The following is a 17,105-nucleotide window of genomic DNA, read 5'->3' on the forward strand; positions in this document are numbered from 1 at the left end:
CCTATGTTTAGGGTTTAGCATACCAATGAAAACCACCGTAGTTATATGTACAATTGTCATTACGTTTGGTAAGTGAATTTATTTCTCAAATAAAGCTTAGTTGAGTTCATATTTGGATGGAGTTGAATGAATTTATGGTATTTTTTTCTTTTACAATTACCACGCAATTCCAACAGTTCAATCTTATGATATAAAAACTAGATGAGTCAAATGTTAAGAGTTCAAAACAACTTGATTCTATTGACTATTGAAGGATCAAATTTGCTAATACTATTCATTAATGGTTAATGATCTGATAATGCAAAAATACTTATGACCATTCATTCATAACTCAATTTTAAGCATGCATATATTAGACTAGTGTGTGTGATCTGAATAAAATACATTGGATTCTTTGACCAGCTTCCATCTTTTATGTAATTTCATAAACTAAACCATTTCCAACTTCCATCCATCATTTCACAATAATTGAATATAATCATTTTAGATAGAAGAGGTATATGGTCATATTTTACACAATCCAAACTTATTCAAAACGATTCATTCTCGCCCGCTAAGGTTCCATGAAGCATTCTCTCCCTCGCCTTGATTGCCTGCACAGCCACATATACATATAGATCAATGAACTTGGCCACACTATTTTCAGAATTAAACCAAACAGGTTGGTCGGGTAGGGAATCAGCAGGGATACATCCCAAATAAAAGATCAGCCCGGTTGATTCGTGAATCAATTAGATCAGTTAAACCATTTTTTTTTATTTTTAATAAATTATTTAATTAAATTGGACCAACCGAATATACCTACAGAAATTAAAAGCATTAAAATATGAAAGAACCTGCTTCTTCCAATTTGTAAAAGCAATGACAAGGGAAAGAAGAAGCATTTGAACACCAGACCCAACCACCATTCCAACCCAAAGGCCTTCCCCTCTTAGCTTCAAAACAAAACCACATAAAACTCCTGCTGGAATTCCGACCAAATAATATGCTGCTAGATTTGCATAAGCTCCAACATGCTGCCACCCAATACCTCTCACGATCCCTATGCCAAATATGAAATCAGTATATTTATATATTTAAGATATTCAATAATTACATTAAATCTGATTATTTTAAAAACCAAGCAAGTTGGTGTGATTATGTGTACCACTTTTTAGTATGTTAGCTTTTAAGTGACTAACAGTAAAATGGTTTTTTGGGGGCTACTAACCGCAAGCTACTCCATGTAAACCGTCGGTAATAAATGAGAGACAGATCAATGGAACCATTCGTGTTACTTTGATTACGACGTCGTTTTCACTACTGTAAGCATACCCGAAAACATGGCGACAACAGAGAAGGATTGTACTTGCAATGAGTGTTTCCACGAGTGCAATAAGCATTGAAACTAGGGTTGCTATCTAAGCCGCTTGTGGATTTCCAGCTCCTAATTCATTCGAAATTCGTGTACTGTAGAAATGATGACACACAATTAATGGAGAAAATTTCAATTACATCATTTTAATTATACATTTTACTAGGTAATTAATTGAGGAAAATACGGAAGATATTCATATTGGATACAAGAAAATAAAGTTTAAATAGTATTGTTGAGGGGAGGTTAATTTTTTTCTGAGAAAGTCTTTAGAGTGTCATTCATACGAAGCAAGGGACCCTTAATTAATCAGTATTGTCTTTGGTCAAATTAAGTTTTCTTTCGTGACTTTATGGAGAGTCCTAGGATCTAAAGCTAGATTAAGTGGTACTATGCTCCCCTCAAGATGACCTATATGCTATAGGGTGTGAGTTCAAACTCTACCATTCAAATGTCTACATTTCCTTTGGTAGGTTTGGTAGGTAAGTGTATGTCATGCATGGTCTAATTTGATGAGGTACTTTTGCTTTATAAACTTATCGTCTTTTCAAGTAATTTCAGGCACTCCTACTCTGATCAAAATTGAGAGACAAAATCTTAATCATAGATAATATTAAAGGTATTGAGGTCCTCTTTAACTAACGATATTTTAAAAACTTTTTCTCGAGTTAGAAATCCCTCCACAGCCATTTTTAAAAGTAAACTAGTACTAAAAAAAATTCAGATCCACTAATTGAAATGGAAAAGATCAAACCTGGCGGCTACACTAATCCCAAACGATATAGTATAATGCAAAGAATCGCTTGAAAGGCTGCAATTTAACATGCAAGCAATTAGATCTAGGTAGAATCACAAACAACAAAGATCAAAACACATCTTTACACTTACAAATTCAATACTTAAAAACCATACCATATAGAAAGAACCGATGTTTCAAGCTTGGAATTTGGCAGAAGTCCAGACATTAATACAAGAATCTCGAACGACCACCATTCGAGGCTGCATTAGAAAAAAAAAAAAAACCCAACACATTAAGAATAAACAAGAAACATGACAAAAGAGACAGCCTCAAAAGCGATCATGTTTTTGTTGTTTACCAAGCCATTACTGCAGAAGGTATGGCAAAATGAAAGAACTCCTTGACACTCAAGAAAACATCTTTCAAATGGAGGGTTCGGGTTTTCTCACATGAAGGTGAGTATCTCATGTAAAACCCAAGCAATATAACATTAAACCAATTCGAGAAACTGATAGCCAATGCCCCTCCTTTGCTTCCAAACCCAAATTTGAATACCAAAACCCAACAAACAATTATATGGAAACACAATGTTGCAAGAGAACTAAACATCATAGGAAGAACCAAGCTCTGGGATTGGAAGAAACGAACTTGTGATTGAACAATGGCGTAACCAAATAATCCAGGTATGAGACACATGGCGTATCTATTAGCTATCTCTGCAACTTGAGGGTCTTGACCTATTAGCACTAATAGTTTGTCCATATACATCCATAGGAGACACACCGGGAGACAAATTGGAAGGGAATATATTATGGCACAATAAGTGTAGCTTCCTAGTTTATAGTATTGCGTTGCCCCATATGCTTGTCCGTTTAGGGTTTCGAGTGCACCACAAAGTCCCCACTGTTAGTCATAAATAGTAGAAACATGTTAGCCATTGTAATGAATTTGATGCATGCATTAAGAGTTTGAAAAGGTAAAGACAAGTTTTAATTACAAGGAGACTAAAGCCAGTGACATTGCAGAAAGCTGTGGCGATGGCAACACCAGATAGTGCAAACTCACCAAGGTGTCCAGCCATCATCATCGATACACCCAGCAAAAGGTATTGTGACATAGCTACCGCCATGAACGGTGCACCGACGAAGCTTATTTTCTTGAACTCTTCCACTGTGAGTTCCCACGTTAGTATTTCCCAGATACTCCGTTCTTTCCTTGGAAGTAACGCCTCATCCATTTTTTTCTTTGTTAATTTGTGAAAAGAAAAATCCCCAAAGCCCCCTATATTGAGATTATTAATTGAAAAAATAAACACAAAGATTAGTAAGTTTGATTAGTAGCAACTTTTAAAATTGACATAATAGTAATTTTAATACTTAATATATTATGTCAATTTTGTCTTAATTCTCAAAAATTAAACCCTCAACATATACGTATTATGTAATTTGGTATTCTTTATGATTTTGCGTTTCTTTATGACCTTTTCACCTAATAATTTGTGATCTTTTCACCTAAAAAGATAAAAAAATTTATCACCTAAATTTGATTAAAAATATAAAAAGTTAGAAACATAAAAAATGTAAGATAACAATTTTCATATATATTTTCTCATTCTTTTAAAATTAATCCTCAATGTCACTAAGAAAAACACATTTACAAAAAATGATCAAATTATATAATGTGTAAATGTTGATGAAGATTAATTCTTTTTAGAATTAAGATTAAATTGACATAATATATAAATGTTAATAATTGTAAAAATTTGTGGTAAGGTAATAATTGTAAAAAAAAGATAAAATTAAATACTCAAGTGACCATTTTATAATTTTTATAATTAAATGGTAAGAAAAATATTAATAATTGAATGATTATTAGTATAATTTAACTAAAAAATAATTGAAAAAATAATAATCAATATACACAGAGCAAAAGAAGTTCTAACTTTTTTTTGTTTGACATTTTTGTGATTAATAATAAAGTAAGTTGGTCACAATGTAAGCAGGAAGAAGAAAAATCCTTAGGGTGCGTTTGGTTCGCTGTATTGGATTAGAGGTGTATTGGATTAGAGGTGTAATAGCAAATCAACTGTTTGGTTGAATGTAATGGAATAGAGGCGTAATAGTAATCTTGTGTTTGGTTGAATGGAATAGAGGTGTAATAGCATAATGGAAAAAACTAAAATGACTAGAATACCCTTAGCATAAATTTGTTTTGGTAAATGATTATTGTTATTGTTATTTAAATTTTAATAAGATTATTATTATCAATAATAAATAATTTAATCATATTTAAACATAATTATTATTAAATATATTATAATTAAAATATATAATTTAATAAAATTCTTAATAATTAATATTCTTATATGAATTTACTCAAATCATAATATATGATACTATAAAATATAATTTGAAATAATTAATATTAAATATATTTTAATTAAAATATATGATTTAATAAAATTTATAATAATTATACCTAATAAATTTTCTTATATGAATTTGTATAATTTAAAATAATTATTATTAAATATAATTTAATAATAATATATAATTTCATAAAATTCTTGATAATAAATTTCTTATATGAATTTATATAATTTAAAATAATTAATATTAAATATAATTTAATAATGATATATAATTTCATAAAATTCTTGATAATAAATTTTCTTATATGAATTTATATAATTTAAAATAATTAATATTAAATATAATTTAATAATGATATATAATTTATACATTTAACCAGTGCCAAGCATTATGACCTTTAAGCAATGTTGAACTTGATCACCCAAATTTTCACAAATACTGTTAATTACTTAATTCAAACTGCATTGTACAAAATGCCGGTCAGATCATTTCAACCTTCCAGCTACCAACTAATATGTTTTCCAATTTTCTAGCCCACCCAAACTTTACAAAATGCTAGATAGCATATTAGTCACAATCATATTCACATCACTAACTATATCCGAAAATGAATGACCCTGGGAAAAATTACAAATATTACATGGATTTCATTCAATCAATGTTGATGTAGAAGCATCTTTGCCCTCTGTTGAAGTTGAGTCAATGACCTAATACAAGTGCCCTCCTCGCATGTCTTTAAGCGTGTAAGGCTGATTAGTTCCCGAATAAAAACTACAAGACTACTTTGCATTGGCAACTTGTCTTCAGATCCCTTGCTTCGGTGTTTCCCTTATACAACCTCAAATTCTCTAGACTTACTGGCAGTTGTTCGTAGTACTGAGTCAGGAAGCCCTGAAATGATTACCAGTCAGGTGACATTCATCATAGCAGATGCTAAAATTTTGCAATTCAGTCGATTCTCTATAAACAAAGATGTAGATAAATACAACAAAATATATCTACATCTTTTTGTCCTAAAGGTTCTCAATAACAGAAGGTATTGATTAATGCACATTTCAACAATCTGAGAATATGAACTAAATTCAAGGAAAAATCAACACTAAAATAGCAATGAGCCCTGCATTTTACAAATTTTCACTAAACAAATTGGCAGATAAGACTTCAAACTGATGCTGTACAACTCAAAATATCTCATTCACTCTCTCTGCACCTAATATAATTTGCCAATTATAAATGCTATAAACTTCAGTTTAAAAAATATATTATCCAACAGAAAGCAGACACACCTTGGAATTGTTCCTATAGTCCACAGCTAAACGGTGGTAGTGTGTTGAAAACATCCCTCGGTATTGCACCTAATATAACTCATATTTCAAATTACAGCATAAGGGTCAACAAAGAACTTAATTTGGAAGGTTTCAGAAAGATGAGTGAAAATTTCTGCTTGGACTGATGGAAAAAGTTGCACCAACTTACAAAATGGAGGACCTAATGCACATGTTTAAGGAACTGCTACAAAGATTTGATCGTCAGTCAACTAAGTCCGTCCATGCCAAAGCCCATAATTCAAATATCAGTTAAAAGAAATGAAACAAATGACACTCACACTTCTCCAATATCAGATTGACAAGCAGATCAGACAACTAGAAGAACAATAAATAATTGAAATGGCCAAAGAATCCTACTTTCAGTACCCACTACCATTTTATTGGGCTTGAATTGGTAACACAAACACACACAATCAAGAAATTAAATGTAGATGAAATCTAACCTTGAATAACATTGTTATCTTGGTCAATTTTTTCCAATGCAGGAATGCAAAATGCTGCAGTTTTCCCAGTTCCATTTTTGGCTCTAGCAAGAATATCACTCCAGGCCATATAAAAATGTAATTTAAGTAATGTTAACACGTCCAGGTTGACTACATTTTGCCATTTGGCAGTGTTCAAACATAATCCCTTCATTCAAATACAGAATTTGCATATTTTACTGTCATTCTTACGATAGGATGCTGGCCTGTAAGGATTTTCATGCATGCAAGACTGTATGAACGTATATTTACCTCTATTTTATTGTAACAACGAATTCGAGAAATTGTGTTTCCAGGCCTACTTATTAACCACCTTTTGGATCTATTAATTAATTCAAATAAAATAGCAGGATTGAGTTAAGAAGTATTTGCAGGAAAGGACCTTAGAAAGATTCAATACTTGTGGTTTTATGAACCGTTCAACCTAAAGATATACATGGACACCCTAATCCAGTTCAAAAACTTAAGCTAGAAAGTGGAAACACCATAATTGGATTTTTTTAAGTCAATAGAGTATTTAGAGAACAAAGAAGACCAGTTCCATTGCAATGTATAATGGGACATAGTGATCGAAGAATGAGTCATTCACATTTCTTTAGAAAACAGTAATTCATTACAGCCTTGGCAAATCTTTCATCTGTTTCCATTTTTAAAAATGGAATTAAAGAATGAAAATGATAATGGACCTGCAGTGTGGCTAGAATCTATAAATAGACATGCTTTCGAACTAGATTTCTCATCCCTCATAAACTAACAATTCTTAGAAGAATCTAATCGAGCTTAGGTTTGGTACTTAATGATACTAAAGATGGTGGTGTGTTCTTTAGTTCTTTGTTTTCTTTGAAACTTTATCTTTGCAATATATTTCAGGGCTCAACATTCCAGGAATTACATCCAACCAAGTAGGATCAATGGTCACTCCAGCCAATGTTCAACAAATACCAGGACTTAACACTCTTGGCATATCTAAGCATACCAGTACAATGCTGTGTGATGTGGTGCAGGAAAGTGAAATACCCGATCGGCCGGGGGTCGGAACAAAAGCAAAACCAGTAAACCTCAACAGAGCAGTGTAATAATGATAGCAAAGTTCTCACAAAAATAACCAAAATAAATAAATAAATAGAAATTCACAAAGACCATCTGGACAGAAAGAAGAAAGTGAATATAAAAATCCCATTTCTTGGAATAAATTGATAGCCAAAGATACTGCATTAAGCTATTAAAGAAATATTGAAAAACAAAAAATCCCAATTCTTTTTTCTTTGGCTCAGCAAGAAAACCCCATCCATAGATTCTTAAACTTTTAATAGAAAACCCTTCTAAAATCACGAGTTCGAATAATACTGCATTTAGCCAAGCAGAGAAAAGAATCATTTATATGAAAGCTACTGGCTTTACTACTACTTTGCGAAATCTAGGCTTTGAATAGGCTTTGAACCAAACCAAACATGGGGATGGAAAGATACAGTGAAGAAGAACTTACCGAAACAATGGGGCGGAGACCTGAGACGGTGGAGGGTGGAGGTGAATTTGCTCGCAGGTTCTCTTTGATGTTGGGAGGGAGAGGCTGGAGATGGATTTCAAGTTGGGAGGGCAAATTAGGGTGTGAGATGTAAAACGGCTGTAAACTGAGGAGAAGGCAGGGATTGAAAAACAGAGAATTTCGGGGATTAGGAAAGTAACGGATTAGAGGGGGATTAGTAATACATTGAACCAAACGGCAGATTAGAGAGGGATTAGGTGGGGCCCACCGATTAGGGATGTATTGGCTATGCCAATACACCAAACCAAACATGGTGTTAGATGGAATCTATCAGTCACCATCAACGTGATCTGCTTGGTTTTATTATTTATATTTTTAGCTAAACAGTTCTATTTGTATATGTCCTCATGTAATTAATTATTGATGTTTTTAAAGAGTCTGTGCAAAAGATTGGACATTTACTATATTTTATGTTATTGTTTCGTAGTGGTTTGGACATTTACTATATTTTATTTTATTGTTTCATGGTTGTTTTCCTTTTCAAGTTTGGTGCAGGTCTTGTAAAAATCAATCCCAACGCTGGTGTAGGAAAACACTGAAATTTTGGAAATTATTTCATCATTTTAAAAATTTTCATTTAGGTTATCAAATTATTTAAAATTTTTAATTTAACATTTAGATGTCGAGTTTTATTTTAAAATTTCGGTTAGTGAGTTTCAAGCGACGATTCGATAATTAGTACTGTGGATCAATATCCATTGATGAATAAAAGAACATCTCTTAGATCCAAATCTATCTGATGGCCAGTGTCTAAGATCAAAGAAAAAAACTGTTTGAATTTTGATTCTTAGATTTATGATATTCAAAATTGTTTCATGAAAAAATTTGAACCGTAGAAAAAATTTGAATGAGAGCTTTCAATTGTTGTAGGTAGCACGAACAAAGCAAGTCATACATCAACAATTTTGATAGCCTAGTAATTTATATGAAAATTTTCGTAAAAAATGAGTGATCAAAATGTAAATTTACTAATAATTTAGTAACTACGAGTGATCAAAATGGTCTAGTAATTTATCTTTGTCATATATAGACCTGATCGTGGGCTAAGCCACCAACCCAAAATTGGGAGGGCTTTGGAAAAAATATAGGCCTAATAAATTGGCTTGGGAAAAAAAAAGCCCCGTTCAGACGGGTAAAATTTTTTGGCTCAAACCCAACTCGACCCGGCTCGAATCTGGCTAATTTTTTTTGCTACTATTTTGTTGTTCTTTTGATGCTATTTTGCTATTATATTGTACTATTTTGTTATTATTATTTAGATATTGTATATCTTTTATTTTATTGTTAACTTTGCTAATATTTTAAAGGCATTTACTTGATATGTTGCAACTATCTTAGTGTTATTTAGAGTATAAATACTTTTTAAATTTGTCGAGAAATATTTATTTTTAATGTTTTGATTGTATTTGATGTATTATATTTTTTAAATATATTTTTATATAAAAAAATTAATACAGACAAACCATGCTTGGGTTTAACATTTTTATCTGAGTCTGGCTTGAATAAAATTTTAAGCTCATTTTTCAGGTCAAATCGAACTCAAACCTAAAAATGAGCCTAAAATTTTATATCGATCCAACCCGAAGCTAACCATGATTAGTCGTAATCATTTACAATACTCTTTGCATTCGAGTACTCGAATCAAAAGGCTTTATCTGTATATGTTGTTAAAAATGATTATGAATAATAGTTTATAAACAATAATTAATATTTGCAGAATTAAAATTAGTCAACTTACATAATTGTTGGATTTTGTATAAGTTTTTACGTAACGAAAATTATTTACAATTTGACCGTTTAAATGATTCAATTGAGATTCTAATATATAATATAGTGATTTGCCATCTACTTATTTGATTTAATGGCCGGGATTATTTACTATAATTTATAATGATCTTATATCAATTTTTTTGTTGTTTACTCTAATGCCATTAACATTTCATTTGTGAGGAAGAAGAATAATCTTCCTTGGTCTTCTCGTGGAAAACAATGAAAGCTCCCTTTTCATTTATTATTATTATTTTAACAAAGTCATATCTGCCTTTAAATATTCAAAGGTTAATTGCCGGGGACTTGTATAAGTCAAACAAATAATAGAGAAGAAAGAAAAACACATGAGAAATGAGAAGAACAATGAGAAATATGACACAAAACAAAAATACAAACCTTCCATTTAAGTGTTATCAAAACATCTGTTTTAGTTCAATTGGTTCAGTTGTTATTGCAATAATTAAGAGGTGTGAGTTTCAGTGTGCTTAAACACATTATTCCGCTAATTTAAGGGTTGGAGAGAGATTATGGATAAAAGTATGCATTGTATAAAAAAATGTTATCAAATGCTATGATACTTATCAACGTCTATATGTCACGGGCTACGAATCAAAACCCGTGACGAATACAAAAAGAGCGTCCCATGGAGGTCAATTGATGAAATGGGGCTCATTTGACCCACTTGAACTGACCCGATTCGTAGAATATGTGGAGAAGCACCTCTACCTGAAGCCTTGGTGGCCCATTGAAGCACTTAGGGAAAATTAGGCCTATCTTGGTAAGTATGACAAGTAATCTTAGAAGATTTGTACTATGATAAGTTTTGATTTTGTAATCTTAAGGGTTGTGTAAATCTCTTAAGAATCTCAATTGCAGATAGGCTCTAATTTTGGCTGTCGATGTAACTCAATTTGTATTGTTGGATTTGGGGGAACTCAACTATAAATAGAGGTCTTTCCCCTCATTTGTAATAACTCGGTTGTAATCCTTCATAGTAATTGAATACTATTGAGAGCATTTACTTCAACACTTGGCATGCTTTTGCTTTTTTTGTGGCTTTTCTGTTCTTTCGTTGCTATTTTGTTTTGAGTTGCTTCTGTTTTATTTTCGATGCCTTGGAGAATTTCTATTAAGAATTCCCACTTTGCAAAAGTTAGGCTAACTTAGGTAGATTTGAAGCAAAGAAATCACCTAAGGCCGCACAAATTGCAAGTGTAATATCTGCGTTTTAACTCGGAGTTGGTACAGTAATGAATTGGGTCAGGAATTAGTGCATAATTCTTGAAATTGAACAAAAAAGAATTTTGAGTGTTAAATTAGGAAGTATTTAGACCCGATAGGAGATTAGAAAATACTCATATAAGAAAATTTTAAATAGACATATTGACTTAATTGAAAGAGTAGAGAAATCGTTGTGGCCAAAGTAGGAAAATTAAAAAAGTTAAGAGATACATAGTAATGGTGGGAAGGAAAGAAGGATTGTGAATAAATTTAACCAAAAGATAAGTGTGAGCCATCCTAGAAATTATAAAAGATGAGGAAGGATAAAGTGGTAGTTAGCCAATTAGATATTTATTAGGCATAATGATTATGGGCTATAGTGTAAAGATGGATGGCTAGAGGACTTATTATCACTTTTACTATTTTAATTAAAAAACGATGAGACATTTTAGTAGAATTGTGTAGAAAAATGGAGAAAAAGATGAAAAGTTGTCATATTTTTCATTCAACCAAATCGTCACCCACCATTAGCCTTCATCAAACTTTTCTTTTATTCCCTTTAAGTTCTTCTTCCATTGTTGAACAAACCAAGCTCAAAACCTTCCATTTTTTTTTGGCATTTCTTTAGTAAAAACTATAAATAAGGCTAGTGTACACCTTAATCTCATGAGAGAAACTCCATAGATGTGTTAAAGGAAAGAAAAGGTAAGAGTTAGGATTTTGGGTTTTCAAGGGCTTAAGGTAAGATGTCGAAACCATTTTTTGATAAAACAAAAAAAATTTAGTTGTCGACTTAAAAACGAAAATTGGAGTCGTCACCAATCTTTTGTTGAGGTGTGATTGGTTCACCTTGAAAACGATTTTAGGTCTACGAACTTTGAGAAAATAGGTTCGGGAGTCGGTTATGCACGAGGAAGGGTTAGCACCCTCGTAACGCCCAAAATTGGTACCGAATCGATTGTTTAATGTCTTAGTGTCTTTGTATTTAAAAACTTATATAAATCAAATTACATGTTAAAACCCTCTCATTTAGGGAAAAGAAAATGTCACCCCAATGCGTTAGGGCATGATATTCCATATCCTCAAGAATGAGCTTGTCCAAAAAAACTCAAGCGATGAAATTTAAAAGGATATTCAATTGTTTAAGTCAGACGAAGAAGTCGAGACCCAATACATTAGGGTACAATTTCTCAGAATCCCAAACATTGAATATTGCCTTTATTTTTTTAGGAAATCTTCATCCCGAGAAAACAATAAGTCATACCCAATGCGTTAGGACACAACATGTTGAATTCCCGAAAATGATTTTTTATTTATGTGTTTTAAATAAAGAATATTCTCGATTATTTAGGTTCAACAAGGAAAATTGGAACTCAATACGTTATGGCTTAATCCTCTTTGCTTGTTATCGTGTAACGAGAACATAACAAAAACTTTAGAAATGGCCAATATTGCCCGGTCGTGCTGGATCTTGGTGTTCTTCTTCTTCAAGTAGCCCCATTTCGACCTACTGCATCTTCAGATAAGATTGGATACAATCTACTTTCTGCAACATCAAAGAGATAAGATCTGATTTTAATCCGCTCCACTGCAACTTCAGGGAGATAGAATTATTTTCTTCAATCTGCTCCACTGCAACTTCAGGGAAATCAGATTGGTTTATTCAGTCTGCTCCTCTGCAACTTCAGGGAGATAAGACTAGATGTGATCTGCTCTCTGCAACTTCAGAGAGATAAGATCTACAGTCTTAATCCGCTCCACTGCAACTTCAGAGAGATAAGATTATTTTCTTCAATCTGTTCCACTACAACTTTAGAGAGATAAGACTTACTGTCTTTAATCCGCTCCACTGCAACTTCAGGGAGATAGGATTTGCTATCTTCAGTCTGCTCCGCTGTAACTTCAAGGAGATAAGACTTGTTATCTTCAATCCACTCCACTGCAACTTCAGGGAGATAGGATTTGCTATCTTCAGTCTATTCCACAGCAACCTCAGAGAGATAAGACTTGTTATCTTCAGTTTGCTCCGCTGCAACTTCAGAGAGATAAAACTTGTTATTTTCAATCCACTCAACTGCAACTTCAAGGAGATAGGATTTGCTATCTTCAATCTACTCCGCTGTAACCTCAGGGAGATAAGACTTGCTATCTTTAATCCACTCCACTGCAACTTCATGGAGATAGGATTTGTTATCTTCACCGATCTATTCTCTGGGAACATGACCTGTATAATTCATTTTATGAACCTAATTATGCCTAGTGATTAGGATGTCATTATCAGAATGGATCAAATGCTCCTAACTAGACGTGTATGAATGACATTTGAATGAATGCAGAATGACATTTTTCCAAGAATGATCCCTCTTTAACGCTTAGGTTGTCATTACTCAAAGTTTATTAAGGCCGTATCACTGACGCACTACAACGTCCTCTTGCTCGGCTAGCATCTCTAAAAAACACTTAATCCAATTGCCCCCCACTGTGAACTTCAAAGTTTAATCCACTGGGACACAAAATTTGTATCATTTTTTCATTGTAACCCAAGGGTAAAAAACTATGACTTTTCTCAATCCTCTCTTATCGCAATGTAAAGCACTCTGGTCTTTTATACCATTCTCAGGGTGTCATACCAAATGCCTATGCACAAATAAAGGATTTCCTTCTCCAAGGAAACCTCTTCTTATCACAACGTGATGAAGCTTTGTCACCAATACCACATCTTTTCATTTTGTTCAGTCAGTGTTTGGACAACAAAATCCAAAAGGATAATCTTACTTTAGAATTTTCCTTTTTTAAACATTTCAACCTTTGAACTTGGTGTATTCTAAACAATGGCCTTGTTTCAGGTCTCTATATTATTTAAAAACTTCAAGAATAATATGCAAAACTTCCTTTGTAAAAGTATTATTAGCCCATTAATCGTTGTTTCAATGGAAAATGCTTGAACAAGATTATCATAATGGACAAGATAAAATTTATTGAGAATAAAACTCGAGATGAATAAATCATCAAGAATAATAAGAATAAAAGAGAAATTGATTGGAAACATGTATCTTAAAAAAGAATGAAGTATTCCAGGACAGCCAATTTAATATAAATAGTGGGAAGGCTAGGCACCCCAGATATCGCAGCTTCAACTTCTCTGTGCAGACTTTCTAAAGACTATTTTGAGTTTGACATGTGCTTAAAAGATCTGCTTAAAAGATCAACAGTACCCTGTTGATGCTCCAAGATGTCGCGTCCCCTTTCCTACTGATTCAATCATAGTAAAATCACTAGATGCCCCACTTGATCAACATTCGAGCTGCCTTTTTTGGAGTTTTTAACTCAAATCCCCTTTGGGTCTCAAAGCACCCTTTGCAGGTTTTCGCCTTGGCCTCTCCTTTTTTTTGTAAGAAAAGTACTTCTTAACCGACTCTGAGTTTACAAGGTTTGGAAAATCTTTGTCATCCATCTCGCTCAAGATCAAAGCTCCCCCTAAAAAGGCTTTCTTTACTACATATGGACTTTCCCAATTTGGCATCCATTTTCCTCTAAAATCCCTTTGTATTGGAATGATCTTTTTCAACACTAGCTCCCCCTCGTGAAATTCTCTAGGACGAACCTTTTTATTGTAGGCTCGCATCATTCGCCTTTGATACATCTGACCGTGCTGAATAGCCTTTAGCCTTTTTTCCTTCTATTAAGTTCAACTGATCATAACGAGATTGAACCCATTCTGCCTCATACAATTTTAACTCAGCCAATACCCGAAGAGAAGGAATTTCCACCTCAATAGGTAAAACTGCTTCCATACCATAAACCAGAGAGAAAGGTGTTGCCCCGATCGAAGTCCTGACAGACGTTCTATAAGTAAAGAGGGTGAATGGTAATTTCTCATGCCAGTCTTTGTAAGTCTCAGTCATCTTTCTCATAATTTTCTTGATATTCTTATTGGCTACTTCTACTGCGCCATTCATCTTTGGGTGATATGGCGACGAATTATGATGTCTGATCTTGAATTGACTACAGACCTCCGCTATTGCACTATTGTTCAAATTCAGCGTATTATCAAATATGATCCTTTCAGGCATTCCATATCGACATATGATCTCCTTTTTCAAGAATCTGCTAACTGCTGACTTCGTGACATTTGCATATGAAGCAGCTTCCATCAATTTGGTAAAGTAGTAAATAACCACAAAGATGAAGCGATGCCCATTAAAAGCCTTTGGCGATATTGGCCCAATGACGTCCATACCCCACATAGAGAAAGGCCATGGAAAAGTCATAACATGAAGATGTGAAGGAGGTGCACGCATTTTATCGCCATAAATTTGGCATTTATGGCACTTCTTAGCATAATTGATGCAATCTCTTTCCATATTGGACTAGTAGTACCCAAATCTCATAATTTGCCTGGCCATTGTGAAACCATTTGCATGCGTTTCGCAGATATCCTCATGGACCTCTTCCAGAATTTTTCTAGCTTCCACACATTTTAGCAGTACCTGATCCTTATCTTTTCTGTATAGGATCTCTTCATCTAGGACATAGTCAATGACAGTTCTTCTCAATGCTCTTTTATCATTCTCCGTTGCCTGATCTGGATACCCATGATTTTTTACATATTGCAATATATTCAGATACCAGGGATGGTCATCTTTCTCTTATTCCTCAATATTATAGCAATGAGCTGGGGTTTCAGAAATACTCATTTGAATAGGCTTCATGTCCTCTAAATTTTTCACTCGGTTTATAGAGGCTAGGGTGGCCAACGAATCAGCCATCTGGTTCTCATCTCGCGGAAGGTAACAGAAAGTGATGACATCAAACTCATCCATCAATTCAAAAACCATCTTTCGATAACTGATTAGTTTAGGGTCTATTGTCTCTCATTATCATTTGAGTTGGTATATCACCAATGCGGAATCCCCATACATTTTTAACACTTTAATTTTACATCCAATGGCTGCACTAATGCCCATAATGCATGCTTCATATTCTGCCATATTGTTCGTACAATCAAAATCCAGTTTGCTAGCAATTGGATAATGATCTCCGCTTGGAGATACTAGGACTGCCCCAATTCTGTTACCCATAGCATTTGAGGCTCTATCAAAATTTAGTTTCCACACATGATCCATTTGGGGATTTTCTTCAGTGGCTGCCACATACATCAAATCCTCATTTGGAAAATTAAAGTTCAAAGGGTCATAATCCTCCAAGGCTCTGCTAGTTAAAAGTTAGCTATTGCGCTCCATTTCATGGCCTTCTGACTCACGTACATTATGTTAAATTCAGAAAGCAAGATCTACCATCTGGCCATCCTTCCATTCAAATCAGTCGACTCCATCATATACTTTAAGGGGTCTAACTTTGAAATCAGCCACGCCGTATGTTACAACATATATTGCCATAATCTCCGAGTTGTCCAAACTAGGGCACAACATAACTTCTCGATAGACGAGTACCACACTTTACAATCGGTGAATTTTTTGTTGAGATAGTATATTGCCTTTTCTTTTCTTCTTGTCTCATCATGTTGGCCTAACATGCACCCCATGGAATTGTCAAATACTGTTAAATACAGTTTTAATGGCCTATCCGGGCTAGGTGGTGATAGCACTAGAGTGTTGGACAAGTACTGTTTTATTTTATCAAAAGCCTTCTGACATTCTTTATCCCATACACCTGGATTATGCTTCTTCAGAAGATGAAATATGGGGTCACATTTCTCAGTTAGTTGTGAAATAAACCGAGCAATGTAATTCAATCTTCCCAGAAAACCTCGTACTTTTTTCTAAGTGTGTTGTGGAGGCAAATCTCGTATTGTCCTGACTTTGTCTGAGTCAACCTCAATTCCTTTCCCACTGACTATGAAGCCTAGCAACTTCCCTGATCTGGCTCTAAAGGTGCACTTTGTTGAATTAAGCTTGAGCTGGAAATTTCTTAGTCTCAAAAATAATTTCCTCAGAACTTGAACATGCTCCTCTTCCGTTCTAGATTTTGCAATCATATCATCAACATAAACCTCAATCTCCTTGTGCATCACGTCATGAAGCAAAGTCACCATGGCTTTTTGATAAGTTGCTCCCGCATTCTTTAATCCAAAGGGCATCACTTTATAACAGAACGTTCCCGCAAAGTGATAAATGTGGTCTTTCTCATATCTTCCGGATGTATCTTTATTTGATTGTATCCAAAAAAATCATCCATGAAAGAAAACAGTGAATAGCCTTCCATATTATCTACCAAAGTATCAATGTGAGGCAACGAAAAATTATCATTCGGACTGGCCCTGTTCAAATCCC

General features: G+C 33.7%; 1 pseudogene across 1 annotated transcript; it reads right to left on the reverse strand.

Moving 5' to 3' along the window:
* Positions 1-297: 297 nt before the first annotated feature.
* On the reverse strand, positions 298-3,329 carry LOC107953933 (protein DETOXIFICATION 3-like; annotated as a pseudogene). Its single transcript, XR_005916081.1, has 7 exons — positions 3,091-3,329; positions 2,452-2,996; positions 2,267-2,353; positions 2,109-2,165; positions 1,211-1,449; positions 837-1,042; positions 298-593 (listed from the first exon to the last, which is right to left on the reverse strand). The product of XR_005916081.1 is annotated as a protein DETOXIFICATION 3-like (transcript).
* Positions 3,330-17,105: the final 13,776 nt, after the last annotated feature.

Source organism: Gossypium hirsutum, chromosome D07 (genome assembly GCF_007990345.1).
Source record: "Gossypium hirsutum isolate 1008001.06 chromosome D07, Gossypium_hirsutum_v2.1, whole genome shotgun sequence".
In the NCBI taxonomy this organism is placed as follows: Eukaryota; Viridiplantae; Streptophyta; class Magnoliopsida; order Malvales; family Malvaceae; genus Gossypium; species Gossypium hirsutum.